This window comes from Lampetra fluviatilis, chromosome 30 (assembly GCF_964198595.1).
Source record: "Lampetra fluviatilis chromosome 30, kcLamFluv1.1, whole genome shotgun sequence".
NCBI lineage: Eukaryota > Metazoa > Chordata > Hyperoartia > Petromyzontiformes > Petromyzontidae > Lampetra > Lampetra fluviatilis.
This window is the reverse complement of record NC_136304.1, coordinates 1083325-1098326: the sequence shown is the minus strand read 5'-3', so window position 1 is coordinate 1098326 and position 15002 is coordinate 1083325.

Sequence of the window (15002 nt, the reverse complement as noted above, 5' to 3'; positions counted from 1 at the left end):
CCGACACAGAACCACGGCACTTTGTCATTGTTCGGCTATGGGGGAATCTTCGCTTACACGCGTGATATTTTTCTTCTTATTATTAGAATTTCACATTGAAACATTTCGCAATGAAGCGTGAAGAAAGTACCTTCAGGAGGCCGCGTTACAGCAAAGCGGCCACGTGCCGAGTGCCACCCTGCGTTGGCGACGCCGCTGGCGGCGTCGTGACAGCGCGACCGTGGCGGACGGAGGGGAGATTGCGAGCGTGGGTGCACTCTCCTCCCCCGTGTCTCGCAATCCCAAAGTTAGTTGAAGTCGACCCAAGGCCTCGCGATTTCACAGCGCGCCGCTGCGTGGCCGCCTGAGCCGTTGACCGGCGCGAAAAAAAAATAAACAAAAATCGTGAGCCGGACACCCAAAACGCGAGCGATACGCAGCCGGTACCCCCCCCCCCCACCCCCTTGTACTCCCCCCCACCCCCTCCCCCCCACCCCTTGTACCCCCCCACCCCCTGTACCCCCACCCCTTGTACCCCCCACCCCTTGTACCCCCCCACCTCCTGTACTCCCCCCACCCCCTTGTACTCACCCCCCACCCCCTTGTACTCGCCCCCTTATACTCCCCCCCCACCCCCTTGTACTCCCCCCCACCTCCTGTACTCCCCCCACCCCCTTGTACTCACCCCCCACCCCCTTGTACTCCCCCCCTTATACCCCCCCCACCCCCCTGTACTCCCCAATTCTAAAAACTAAAACTATTTAAGCTATTTTTATTTTACCAGGTAAGGCTCACTGAGCTATATAGCTCTTTTTCAGAAGCGACCTGGCCACAAATAATAGTTCAACGAAGTGGCTTATCATGTGGAAATGTATAGCAGCTAAATACTCTTAATGCATATTTAGAAATATGAAGGGAAAACCCAGAGGACCTGGAGAAAAATCCACGTGACCACGGGAAGAGAGACACCGCAAACTCCAAATACACAGCAGGCGTCAGGGTCGGAATTGAAACCACGACCTCCTGTACACCAGGCGAGGTAGTTAAGTTCTTAACAGTTTGAATGATGTCATTAGCTTTCTTAATCCACTTTTTCCTCTTTATTTCTGTCAATGTAACTCAACGATTTTAAGTAAATTATAATAATTGTTAATATCTCACAGAGTCTCTACTCTTATGAACGTTACATTAAGGATGTATATTCAAACCTAGTTTGTGTAGTATTGTACATAGGAAGGAACATGTGATACCTGTAGACCACACACATACTAATGGAGAACACTAACATATTACACATTGGCATTGAACTTACTTGTAGTGCTACCCATACAGACATATCTACCGATTAAAATAAAATGTGTACTCTTTGGTTCTTTCGGTAAAGTCACGTAGAAAAAAAAATCAAATAATAAGAGAATACGACGTTTCGGTTGCAACACAAGCAACCATCATCAGGTAATAATGAATGATAAAACACAGACACGTAAACAGCACAGGCAGACACACATGCAGAGAGAGACACACAAAGACACACCGAGCGAGACACACACCAAGATAAAACACAGACACGGAAACAACACAGGCAGACACACATGCAGAAAGAGACACAAAGACACACACCAAGACAAATAGATTCGAATCTAGTTTGATAAAATGTGTATATTCGCACAACACAGAGGCATCATAATGTTTATACTTTCAAAGTAAAGCATTTATACTTTTCAAAGTAAATCAAATTTATTCATGAACAGCGACATCACGAATTGATATCCATTTCTCACACGTGGATGGAAAACTGAATTAATGTGGCACAATTTCAAACTCTACGACCGCAGTACAAGGAACACCATTTCCAAACGCAGGTTTGTGAGTGCAGGTGTCAAGGCCAAATAAAAACACACACACACGCGGCAACACATCCATCTCCCCACTGCTTGAATTGCATTACTGCAGGTGCCAGCGGTGAATTAATGAGGGCAGGCCGCATAACCGTAAGAGCATGCAAGTATAGTGTACAGTACGCCGATGAATTTTACTCCGATCCCCTCTGCTGCTTACCATGCAGCTGCATCGCCGAAGCCATCCCACAAAACACTCTCCAGGCTCAACTCTGCTCGGTGTCTGAGATCTGAAGAGATCGAACACTTCTGGTGATTTGGTCCCGGGGAAAGTTCGTGATTGAGTTTGAGTTTATTTGATTTCGGAACGCGGATGATACCGTTCCGTGGTGCGCGAGCACAGCAGCAACAGCAACAAGAATTTAAATATAAAAGAAAAACATCGGCACGTGCAGAGAAAGAGTCGAAGGTTCAGCAGTTCTACTGCTGGATGATATTTATTCTGCATGAGGACGACCGCTTGTGTTGCGATCGAAACGTCGTGAATTATTTTATTGTATACCTACGTGACTTTACCGAAAGAACCAAAGAGTATAGAGTAGAGGGTAATAATGATCATGACTTATTTTACGTGTCCAGGATATCTTCACCGTAGCCCTCTTGCCTGCTGCAAGTTCCTGGTCATTTGTATGTTGGAAGTCTGAAATAAACGATGGCTGTGAATCACCTACTTCTGGCTACAAAGAGATGGATCACAGGCAAGCGCCACTATGCCGGGACAACTGCTCGTTGTTTATTGCGAAAGTCAGCAGCCCACACTGCTCAACAACACCTGCCTGCTTAAATCCGGGGTGGCTTGGCACGTGGGAGGATCACAGAGATGATTTAAACCTCGAACTTCATCAGATCGCTGCCCCCCCACCCCTTCCCTATCGAATATATAATTACCAGATTTGTTTTATTGAGTAATTTTCCTTTCGTCGTACCCGGTGCTGTTGCATTCTGGCAAAAACTGCATTAACGCGAAGCAAATATGGAATCGTATATCTGGTCGCGTGCAGAGCACTGTCACACGAGTACACCCGGGGCATTAATTTATGTGCGTGGACGGACCGTATGTCGCGTTCACTTTGTGCGCGGCACCCGTATCTCGAGCTTGAAGCAATGGGATTCGAACGTTGGCTGTGGGTGTCTGAAATGCTGCAAAAAATCGCTCGTTTGTCTGCAGGCCTCTGTGCATCCTCATCTCCCGGACTCCAAAACGCCCACCACGTGAATGCATTACTTCCCCATGCCACCGACGCCGAACTCGCTCAATGCAGATTGTTGTTGACAGCTTGATTTGAAATGACTCCGACCAAAGCCAATTGAAACGGACAACAAGACGCAATGTTCGTTTGTTCCAACTTGTGTTGTTGTTGTTGTTGCCGCTGCTGCTGAATCCGTGCATTGGCATTAACCGTGCACCGTCCGTACGCAAACACATCCAGTTACGATGAGGGGGATAAAGGCGCTGCCCTGCAACGGCTTGCTCACGCCGCTGCTAGAGGAAGGCTCTCCGCTCGACGGAGCTCTCCAGAGCGCCTCTCATCAAGACGGAATCTTGACTTTTCCACGCCGGCCAGCTGTCTTGTAAGAGGGGGGGGGGGGTGTCCACACTGGGGTTGGGGTTGGGGGTTAAGAAACTTGCTCTATTGTTTCAACTGCCGCGATGGGAGGTGACGGCGAGGACGTCCACTGTGCATGCACACCACGTTGGCAGGATCCTGACACTGCTTTTTTTAGCACTACCGTATTATTATTAACGCATGTGTACTACTATATATTCTGCATGATATGACACCACACACACACACACGGAATGGCTGGAAGAGAAGGAAAAAGATAAAGCTGCTGATTAGATCGACCTCACCGAATTTGAAATATCACACCGTCGGTAATAAAACGAGTGAATCTACACCACACGCCGCTGGGAGCTGTGACGGCGAACAAAGCCGGCAACGACACAAAGCGAATGACAGCTGAGAACGAGGGAGACGACCGAGAGAGGGGGGAGGGGGATCCGAGACGTGAAGACGACCACGGCGGGGTGTGTGTGTGGGGGTGGGGGGCACAGAAAGACGAACTCACGCGAGAATCAAATCCCGTGCCTGAGTGGATGTCGACCGCCGTTGTGGGTCGCAACTTCGGCTCGATGTCTCCGCGAACTCTCAAAGTTGTATAAGTGCGGGTGGCTGTTTGAGGAATAATGCCCCCCCCCCCCCCGCCAATGAACCAGCGCGGCCAAAGATCCTCGATTGGTATTCAAGTGGTCACCGCCACCACTTCCACCGGATCGTCAGGAGCACGGAGCGAGCGGGCGAGGATCTCAGCCCCTGAGTTGCTCAATGTCCGCGCACAACGAAGGGGCGTTGGTTCCATTTTCCGCCACCATTTATTTGGGTCGAGTCCCACGGCCGGCAGTCCAAGCTGCTGCGTTGTTGTTATTTTGTTTTACTCGTGGCGGCACTGTCGTGGGAGCGGAGTGGACACCGCGCTTCGGACCCCAGAGTCCCCGAGTTTGATTCCAGGCCACGGCTAACATCAGTAGGGAGCGAAATCTGAACTAAACATATTTATATATTTGTTAAACTTTGACATGGACAGGTGATGTAATTGGAATAAAGTGGAGGCCTCTCGCTATCCGTGCACCACCGCGCCTGCACGCGCACACGATGGAGCCCCGGCGGTGAACGTCTTTGGCGAATTGGGGAAAAATATACAAAACAAAAGCGCGGAATCGTTGTCCCTGCATGGATGTTGTTGTTGATTTTCACCACACACACCCCCCCCCCCCTCACAGACAAGGGAATAAAAGGCAGCACGATTGATTTTCTCCATCACATGCCTAATTAAGCAGCACATTGTTCTCATGGCACAAATGCGCGAGAGTGAGATCACGACGATTGTATTTGTGCGCTGTAGTTCGTGAAAAACGATGGCGCGGTGAAATGACGCCGAGTGGAGGCAAATTGCGCGCGGGGGCAAAGATGAACGCGCGCCCGTCTCGTGCCTGTGGGTCGGTGTCCCGACTCCTTCTGGGCCTCCTACTCCTCGAGCAACTGCGCCCTTTAATGAGTATCCGGTGTTCCGTGTTTGGGATATTAATTCTTGGAAGACAAAGTGCAGATCGAGCACTCGCCAATTCTGAGCTTAATAGCTACTCACGAACGTCACCAGCCCAAAATAGCAAATACAAACACAATCCGTGCATACTTATACATCGCTCTTACATTCGTAATAATAAGGGAAAAAGTAAAATGTTGAATATTGCACCTGCTTAGAGGGTAATTTTAAATATTATCTAATCAATTGGAATAGAATTCACAGCTTGGCGAGCACCCAGTGGCAGGCAATTTCCACCACGGGGTGGGTGCGGAGAATTGTCACGTGGGCGTAGAGGTGAGTGGGTGGGCAGGCAGACGAGTGAGTGTGTGAGTGGGATAGTGAGCGCGTGAGCGATTGGGTGAATGTGAGTTAGTGCGCAGATGGGTGAGTGGGCGAGTGGGCGAGTGAACTAGTGGGGAAGTGAGCTAGTGGGTGAGTGTACCAGTGGGTGAGGGTATGAGTGTGTGAGTTGTCGAGTGGACGAATGGGTGAGTGGGTGACGGTGTGAGTGGGAGACTGGGCTAGTGGGGTGAATGGGCTATTAGGTGAATATGAGAGTGGGCGAATGAGTGAGTGGACGAAAATGCCAGTGAGAGTGGGCGAGTGGACGAGTAGGAGAGTGGGTGAGTGGGTGACTGTGTAAGTAGGTGAGTGGACGAGTGGACGATTCGATGAATAGGTATAGTGGGTGAGTGTGTGAGTAGAGGTGTGGGCACGTGGGAACAGTACGGTTGATCGACAGCTGCTTACTTAGATGTGGTCATCCTTGGTGAACAAGGAGAGTCTTTGAGCACAGTGTTCATCTGCAGCGCACACTGCACTAGGGAAGTGCCCCTCCAGCACCTGGCAAATGTACAGGCAGAGGGCATGCGATTGATCTATTTTCAAATCCGATTAAGTGCTTAGGGTCTGTGCGCATGCGTCGGGAGTCGCACAGCTGTAGAATTCCTATTCCACATCAATTGGATCTAAAACCACTCCCGTAACCACCACCATTTCAGCCAGGATGCCACATTATCCTTTGCTTTTGTTCATGTTTAAAAATTATAGAGAATAGCTCCATTGAGCGCAGAGGAGCTCATTTTGTATGGGGTGTTATATCCCCCCTCTCCCACCTCTTACCCCTCCTACACCGCACCGCGCTCCACCAAGAGCCTCCTCTTTGCTTGACAGATGAAGTTGTCACTTGAGTTGCCACCTCTAAGGTACAAAAAAAAATTAGATATATCATGGAGAAAGAAATAGAATATCTCACAGCACCGGAAGAGGAGAGCATTGCATGTACGTGAATTGTTTTTTTTATACGGGTGACATAAACCATTAATGTTGATGTCCTGGTAAGATTCCAATAGTTCTCGGGACAGCTCATCTAAAAAAAAAGAGGCCGATCCTGCGAAGCTCAGGGCAAATGGCGACCCAGGCGATAACGGGTAACACAGTAACAACGTTTCACTTGATGAAATAACTAATTACGTCGCGGTATATTTCAAAGAGGAAATTGATATTCACAACACAACCATCCTGGATAAAAATTGAATAATTTCAGCAACTCGGAGAATATTTTATTGGTTAGGGTGCATCATGATTTTCGTCATCATCATTATTATAAACAAATAATAACCAACCGAGGCATATGTCTGTATATAGCGAGATGGCAATTGTGGCATGGTGGCTCGTCGTAGTGCCTGCATGCCATGAACAAGAAGTTTTAAGAGCGCGACAATGCGGGTCCATGCGTCTATAATGCCTCTAATTAAGGAAATTATCCGAGCGGAGAGCTTTATTGTACAATAAAGTGTGGAGGGGAATAAAGCGCCGCTTATGAAGATGCGGGTCTGCTCGGGGAAGGCCTTCTCGTTATTTGTCTCCACTATAAAAAAGGTGGTGCTTCGTGAAAATGACCCAACACCCCTAGCAGAGGGAGGTCCATTTGAAGGCTTTGGATATCGGTGGTTTTTGTTAAGTCTCTACACCGTGAGAACGTTAGATGAGCTATGAAGCTCTTTTTCACAGCAGTCATACATAGTGTGAGATAAAGTTTAAGGTGCAGCCCTGACATTACCTGCTCATGTCATATTGCAGCAAAGTACCGTACGTCAAATGTATAAATGTGGACATATATAATTCACACACACACATGTAGCATTATCATACACTGCTGAATGAAAGTCTTAACACGTCATGCTACCCATGGGGAGTGATTTGACCATATACACTGGTTTGTGCGAGTTGGTGAATGGTGGGGGCGAAAGAGAGGTGGGAGGGGCAGATATCACAAGCATCTAAAACTGCGCTGCAAATGCACACTTTTTACAACGCAAATACCGTATATCAGTCTTGGATTCATAAATAATTGATTTCGATTCAATGAAATTAAATTGAAAAAAATAAACCAATTATTTTTGTTTACAGATACTTTGGCACGCTGTAAAAACGGCATCCAATTAGGTTTACAAATCTGGGCAGTCCCCATGAGCTGGGATCTCACCATCATCTGTCCCAATCACTCGCCACGGTTGAGCACCAGCGATGGAATGCCTCCCCCACCCTACAACCTTACACAAATCGTACATCACATATCAATTAGGAAACCTGACCTCCCAGGTGACTGACCTGGAACAGATTGGACATGCAATTCTCATTGATTGGCATATTAAAAAAAAATCTCCCTCTGACTCCCTACCCCCCCTACATTTGCAATGCATCGCAATAACATGAGAAACCACGTGTGTGCAATGTGTGTATATATATGGTCGGGTTGCGTTTCACATGTGAAAACAAATTAGATTTCACATTATCGGGTTTTTAATGACAATTTTGGATTTGTGGGGGTATTTTTCAGGTCATTAATATTGCGTACTAATTTTCCGCGTCTTCGTGCTGACAGAAGTGAGGTCAACCGATGCCACGGGACATTACTTTTGATGTAATTTCCCGTAATATCATATTTCATGATCAATCCAAAGCAAAATTAAATTCCAAACCATCTGAAATTCGGTATGCAAGTCAGATTTTTTTATTTTTCAGATTAATCTGAAAATCAGGAACACATACCGAATATGAATATACATGTGAACAAATTTAGAACCACACAAAGACAAACTAATAACTAGAAACTATTTTTTTTATTTCATCAGGTAAGGCCCAATGAGCTATGTAGCTCTAAATCAAAGCGACTTGGCAACAAATGATAGCTCAATGAAGTGGCTTATCATGTGGAAATTTATAGCAGCGAAATATTCGAAACGCATGTTTCGAAATGTGGAGGGAAAACTGGAGGACCTACAGTAAAATCCCTGTGACCACGGGGAGAGAGACAAGCAAACTCCAAATGTAAAAGGCGTCAGGGTCGAGATCGAACCCACGACCTCCTGTATGCTAGGCGAAGTCGTTAACATCACCTAGCCACCGTGGTGTCTAGATAACGATCCCTCAAATAGCCTTTAACAAGCTGTTGGGACAAGTGCGATTTAGCGAGCACAGATGAAGACCATCACGGTGCACGAGGAGGTGGTGTGCTCAGCACCATGCCCGGCCGCCTTCATCTCCCTTTTGCTGATTTTTAACAAACCGCCCCAAGTTCACATTTAAGGCTGAGTTGACCTAGGGGTGGTCCAGAACAGGTTCAGATGTTCGTCACTGACGTTGATCGTAAGCGGTTTGTAGCGCGGTGCACTAAGCACAAATATCGCTTTAACAGACTATTGGGGCAGGTGCTGTTAGCGAGCACCTAGGACGGCCAACACGGCACACCAGGCCAGGCCCGATGTCTCCCAGTTGGTGATGTTTACACATCGTACCAGGTACTCATTTGAGGCTGAGTCAACCTAACCACACGCACACACGCACAAACATACACGCTGGGACATCACTTATTTTATGAATGCATTTTATAAATGCGGTTCATCCGAACAAAAGGACCTGCCCTCCAATGCAATAACCGACGGCGATGCCACATCACATTAGAATGCAGCTCATCCAGTCCTTCGCTTATGTGAACCAATACACGTTCACCACTGTCATTAATACAGGCAGTGTTCTAACCCTTGAATCAATGAGTGTGTGTGGGTGTGCAGTATACATATGTAGTGACATAGAATGGGTCACTACGGCGCGTAGCGCTGGTTACTGGTAGAGAGCGGGGATTGTGGGTGTAGTAGCACGGGCTACCAGCAGGGCAGGTGAAGGGTGACCTGGAGCGCGTAGCGCCGGTTGCTGGCAGTGAAGGGCATTTGAGGATACAGCGGCCGGTCTGCCAAAAGGTCACGTGATAGGCACGGATGTAGGGTAAAGGTGACAAGAGGGGTCACGTGGCACAGAGCCCAGAACCTTCTGGTAGGTTCCAGAACAGGGCGTGGCCGAGGGCGGGGCCAGGCCACGCTGGGGAGGATAAAAGGGAGGCCCCGACGCTGGGTCGGGGCTGCTGCGGATTGGGAATGGAGCCGTCGTCCACGAAGTCTTCACCTCCTCATCGGTGTTGGGCCAGGCAGTGTGACGGCTGTCCTGACCCGTATATAGTTATCCCCTAGACTGTGGAAAGTGTCGAATAAACGAGTATGCCTCCTACGATTAGTGTCTCTGAAGTGACTCAATACACATACAGTGGTGGGTGAAAAGGGTATAAACGAAGACACGTTTTTTTTAATGTAAACCTTGAATAATGATGATTTAACTTACATTTACACTGCTGTCCACACCGATACTATATTTCTTTACGGGACATGTCATCCCGATTGTGCCACCAGAGTTGTGCGATGGCAAAAATAAATCCAACAAGAACTTGATCCGCCCCCTGTAAGAGAGACACGACCACCGAGATGCCTTCCAGTGACCTCGTCTCTTTAGATCGGGGCGGGGGCGGCAGCAGTTGCCCTCCCACCCTGCTACACAGCAACTGTTTATTGGATGAGTCAAACATCTTTTTTCATTCTAACAGCTGCAATACATCCGAGTTCAATGTTAAAATGAACGTAATATCGTGCATTTTGTGATGATCATTCGTCACCGCACTGAGAAAATCAACTCTCTACGCTCCAGAACGCGGTCAGTCACAAGCGGCTGCGCGGACTCGACCCAGGGTCTCCGCGGTGCCCCTCAGCTCTCTGACCTGTGAAGCACCCAGACACCGCTGCTTTTACATTTGTATAACGCAGCACGGTGATGATATGCTGTTGCTTAGCTGTTTCAAGCCGCACAAGGCAACATACTCACACATTAGCATGTGAACCAGTCATGGGCCTCCCACATTAGCACATGCGAGTCTGCGTAACTTTCGTCTTATTTGGTGCATATGTGTGTGCGTCTGTGTTCTTGTTTTGTGTGAGTACGGCCATGTGCGCATGGGTGCGTGTGTATTTATGTAAATACGGTGAATTTCTTTCGCACCGTACGTAGTAACCCGTGATAATTGGAGGTGCGGGGAAGGACAACAAACAAATCACAAACAGCACTTGTCAATGAATGGGCCTTCAGTGCAGTGAAGAGTGGTGGTGGTGTAGTGGTTAGGGGCACTGCGCTATGAACCTAGCACCCCCAAATCGATTTCCAGCCACGGGCAAAATCAGTGGTGATAATTATCTGAACCAGTCAACGGACCTCCCCGAGGTTTACTTAGTCTGAATTGAACACCTGGCGCAGTGTGCAAAGATCAGTATTGGGGAGACAAAGGTGGCCGATGCTGGCCACACGACCACCTCATGTGCCGTGCCAGCCTTCATAGGTGCTCGCTAACAGCACTTGTCCCAATAGCCTGTGTAGGCCTTACAAGGATATTTGTCTTTATGCAGTGACCTGCGCACTGCTCGATGAACCTAGCGGCGTGAGTTCAATTCCTGGTCGCAGCCAGCATCAGTAGTGAGTGATATCCATGCAGGCCTTAATAGGTGCTCACTAACAGAACTTGCCCTGGCAGGCTACGGAGGCTGCAGTGTATGGGGGATCTTGTATTTGATTCATGTGTATGTGCAAAAGCGATTTTTAAAAAAAATGTTCACTACACACACATCGTCTCAGGTTCAAATTCGGCCATGCGCAGCGCCAGCGGCAATTGGTATCTTAAACCTGACCTAGATTTTCTCGAGGTCATCTCAGCCTAACCTGCTCACCGGGTGCATTGGGAAATACTGGGGAGGGGGGTACAGAAACGCCGGGGTGAGCGTGGTTCTATGGGGCCACGCGACACCTCTACAAGCCACGCTGGCCCCAGCAGATGTCTCGCTAATGGCACGTGTTTTGGCCAGTCGTTAAGGCTAATGGGAGACTTTTGTCTCTGTCTTTTATGCGAGGGGGTTGCCATCCTGGTTTCCATTCACGTGGTTCAACGCACGGACAAGCAGCGCATCTGTGCAGACCGGAGTCGTGGACGCGTCGCACGGGGAAAATGCGGAGTGACACCAAATGCAGTTTGAAAAATTGCCTCCCCAAACAATAAAAGAGATGAAACAAGGTATAATAACTCTACTGACGTCTCAGCGGTGAACAGAGTTGACGCTTAAACATGTAATGACTTGTTTTGCACAACCAGAAGATGCGTTTTGTTTTGGGGGTTTTTTGATGAAAAATGCGTCCAGTTAAAAGGACGGATCCATTTTAATGATGTCTTTCAATTCAAAATAACTTTCAACGTCACTCCGGAACACTGCGCCTGCTGGCATCAAACACAATTTGTCGCTACAAATAATGATGACATCAAAAACATACCAGGATATTCGTGAACATGCGGATGCTGCCGCGGCGTAAGCGGGGTTGGGGGGGCCAATAAATGGAATCGCGATCGAAATGTCGCCGGGTCAATCTCCCGTCGCGGCGTGTGAAGCCACGGACAAGTTCACGACACCGCTCCCTCGCCCACCACACCGCTGGGTAACGCCTCAATCACGTGGCGCGCGGTGGGCTAAAGTGTGGGTCCTCCCACCTCTTGCAAGACGTCTGGCAAGCGTGCGAGAGAAAGGGCGAACAAAAACCAGTAGGCCAAAGTCTCCCCCTCGTGACGCTACCCAGAGACCCGCTGGTTCACAGTGGTGTGAATCTTAAACGTGTCGCTGTGTACCCGTTTCGCTTTGTATTCTTGGATCTTTCACGTAGAAGGAAAATAATAAAATAATGAAAATAAAACATAATAAAATTATCACGATGTTTCGGCCACAACGCAAGCAGCCGTCCTCAGGTGAAGAACAGAGCTGTTGGAAAAACAGCGTCCTAATGAACACTGCTAAGCTTGGCAGCGTATTTTAAGCTGGGTGGGGGGAGCAGAACGCCTTGACGAAGGAGTTTACATATCAACAGAGAAATGCAGCATATTGACGCTAAAGAACTGCTTCTACCCTACTACCATACAATAAACCGATGTGAAAAAACTAAAATATAAACTACATCAATATAATCAATATACTCTCCAATAAGCTGAGTTTACATATCAACAGAGGAGTTCACTTTGCCCAGGTTCAATCTTAATTTTTAGAACTTTCGTGACTGCAGGAATTATTATTTGTTTCTTTCGGTTAAGTCACGTCTAAAGATAAAATAATAAATTAAATTAAATAATAGAATACGACGTTTCGATTGCAACACTAGCAATCATCATCAGGTATAATGAAATAGCGACATAAAATCTAACCAGAAAACTATAGACAGACATATTAGCAGACAGATATCACCAAGATACATAGAGAGAGCAACACAGGTAACAGAGAGAGGTGGTCGTCTCTGTGGGGTGGTCTTAAATAGACAGAGGAGGGCGGACGCAGAGAGAGGGAGGGGGGTTAGAGAAAAAATTAGCATATCAATGAGTGGACAACAAAACGTGGTGCTGCAAGTGCGATGACACGGCAAGCAAGCCTGAAAATCAGGAGAAGGACACACTAAAATTAAATAACCTAGTAAAATATCGAAATGTAATGTAATACAACACAGAGGGTCGGTCAACACACAATTAACGCATAGCCTGGTTGATTACGTATTTCAAAGATTGCTAAGTTAGAATTTAAGTGTGAACATTCCAAAGAAAGGACACAGGCAGAGAGAGCAAGTAGTCAGAGAGAGAGAAAAAAGAAGATAAGTTTAAAACTTCCCCGTAGAAGTGGTTCAATCTTAATTTTTAGAACTTTCGTGACTGCAGGAATTATTATTTGTTTCTTTCGGTTAAGTCACGTCTAAAGATAAAATAATAAATTAAATTAAATAATAGAATACGACGTTTCGATTGCAACACAAGCAATCATCATCAGGTATAATGAAATAGCGACATAAAATCTAACCAGAAAACTATAGACAGACATATTAGCAGACAGATATCACCAAGATACACAGAGAGAGCAACACAGGTAACAGAGAGAGGTGGTCGTCTCTGTGGGGTGGCCTTAAATAGACAGAGGTGTGTTGGTGCACACCTGGGATGCAGCTGTCTGGCGGGTCATACGTCGGCTCGTGAGCGCGGAATCATGCACGGTAAAGATGTTTGCGTTATGTCCCTGTCTTTAATGATATTTTGAAGGACATTTCCGCAGTGAACTGCCATGGGCATTATACGGGGGGGGGGGCGGCTAAAATCTCTCGGGTTTTAAAAAAATCTGTTCAAACAGCAAATCATAGCTTTACTGGTTCCAGGGCCTTTTCTTGCACATCATCTACATTTTAGAATGTCCTCATAACCAGTCTTAATATTCCACATGTACATACTTTAGCATGTTTTATGGCCATGCTGCAGAATTATCTCTGCCACAATTGTGAATGCAACGACTAAGCTCTGTTATGCCTGATGCTATATATATACCGTTGATATACTTACGTCGTTGACAGGATGTTTTACACAGTTTTTTTTTATTTAAATTTGAGCACTATTTATTGTGTATCGTATTTGCAGTCAGTTCGTGGCAATGATGGTTGTTTTGGTTTGCTCTTGTTAGCTTGCGCATTCCCACCCTTCAATGTCACGCCACGGCCACCACTGCCGACCGAAGTCTTGATCCACGACCGTGTGATTGTCACGGAGCTGCTTGTCTCTGTGGGGCCTCGGCAGCTGGAGCAAAGTCCTGAGTGTGAGCTCATTTCCACTGCATAGGGGCACCCGGTCCAAACTTTTCAGTGCGCCACCACTTCCCAGCGTAACAATGCTAACCCGCAGCGAATACATTGTCAGAATCAAAATATGTAGTTGTACTGGAGGAATTACAAGCATGGCTCCCTATGCGCATCCAGCCTGTGAGTATGTACACACGGTATGAGTGGGGCAAGGCTTTAACAAGAGGCTATACAGATAGCAAAATAGAGGCAGACAGAAAGACTGGCCGGCTAACACGTACACAAATGTACAGACAGACAGACAGGGGAACACGTGGACAGACATGAAGTCAAAAAGACAGGCAGGTAGGCAGACAAAGGACGCAGACATTGAAGAACACGGAAAGATGATGTCAGGCGGACACCAACAGACAGATAGACACAGAGAGAGGAAGAGATGGACAGACAGACTCAATTGCTAATCCTACAATCAGTGTAATCGTCCGTGAGGCGCTTTCAAAGCCTTCAGCTCTACTCAAGGTCAGCCGTCTGCGCCGCTAAAGAATCTCCACAAAGAAATGACACGGGTTTTTTTGTTGTTGCGCTAGACCTATTTTCTCCCCCACATCACACGCAGGCATTTCTTGTCAGGTCTCATTGACATAACACGGAGCCGAAATGAACAGGAGCGCGCCGGCAATCTTCGTCATGCTTAGTGTCAATCGCGGGACACACGCCGCTGCCGAGCAGCAGAATGGAGACAACAACGGGCCCTGATTTAAGTCGGCCAGACCCAGATGCCTCCGCTCATGCGCAAGAGGTGTCCAAAGAGAACAGCTAATCCGTTAAAGAGACGCCACAATTTCTGCCGCTGTCGTCAAACGTCTTACTTTAAATGTCACGAACGGGGCGGGGGGTGCTGGTGAGCTGCATGTGTTCCACAGAGAGATAACTAACAAACAAGGAGAAGAATCATCGGTCGCGTTTGCTCGAAATTAGCGGGACACCACATGGATCTGTGAGAGAATCACAATGGATAGT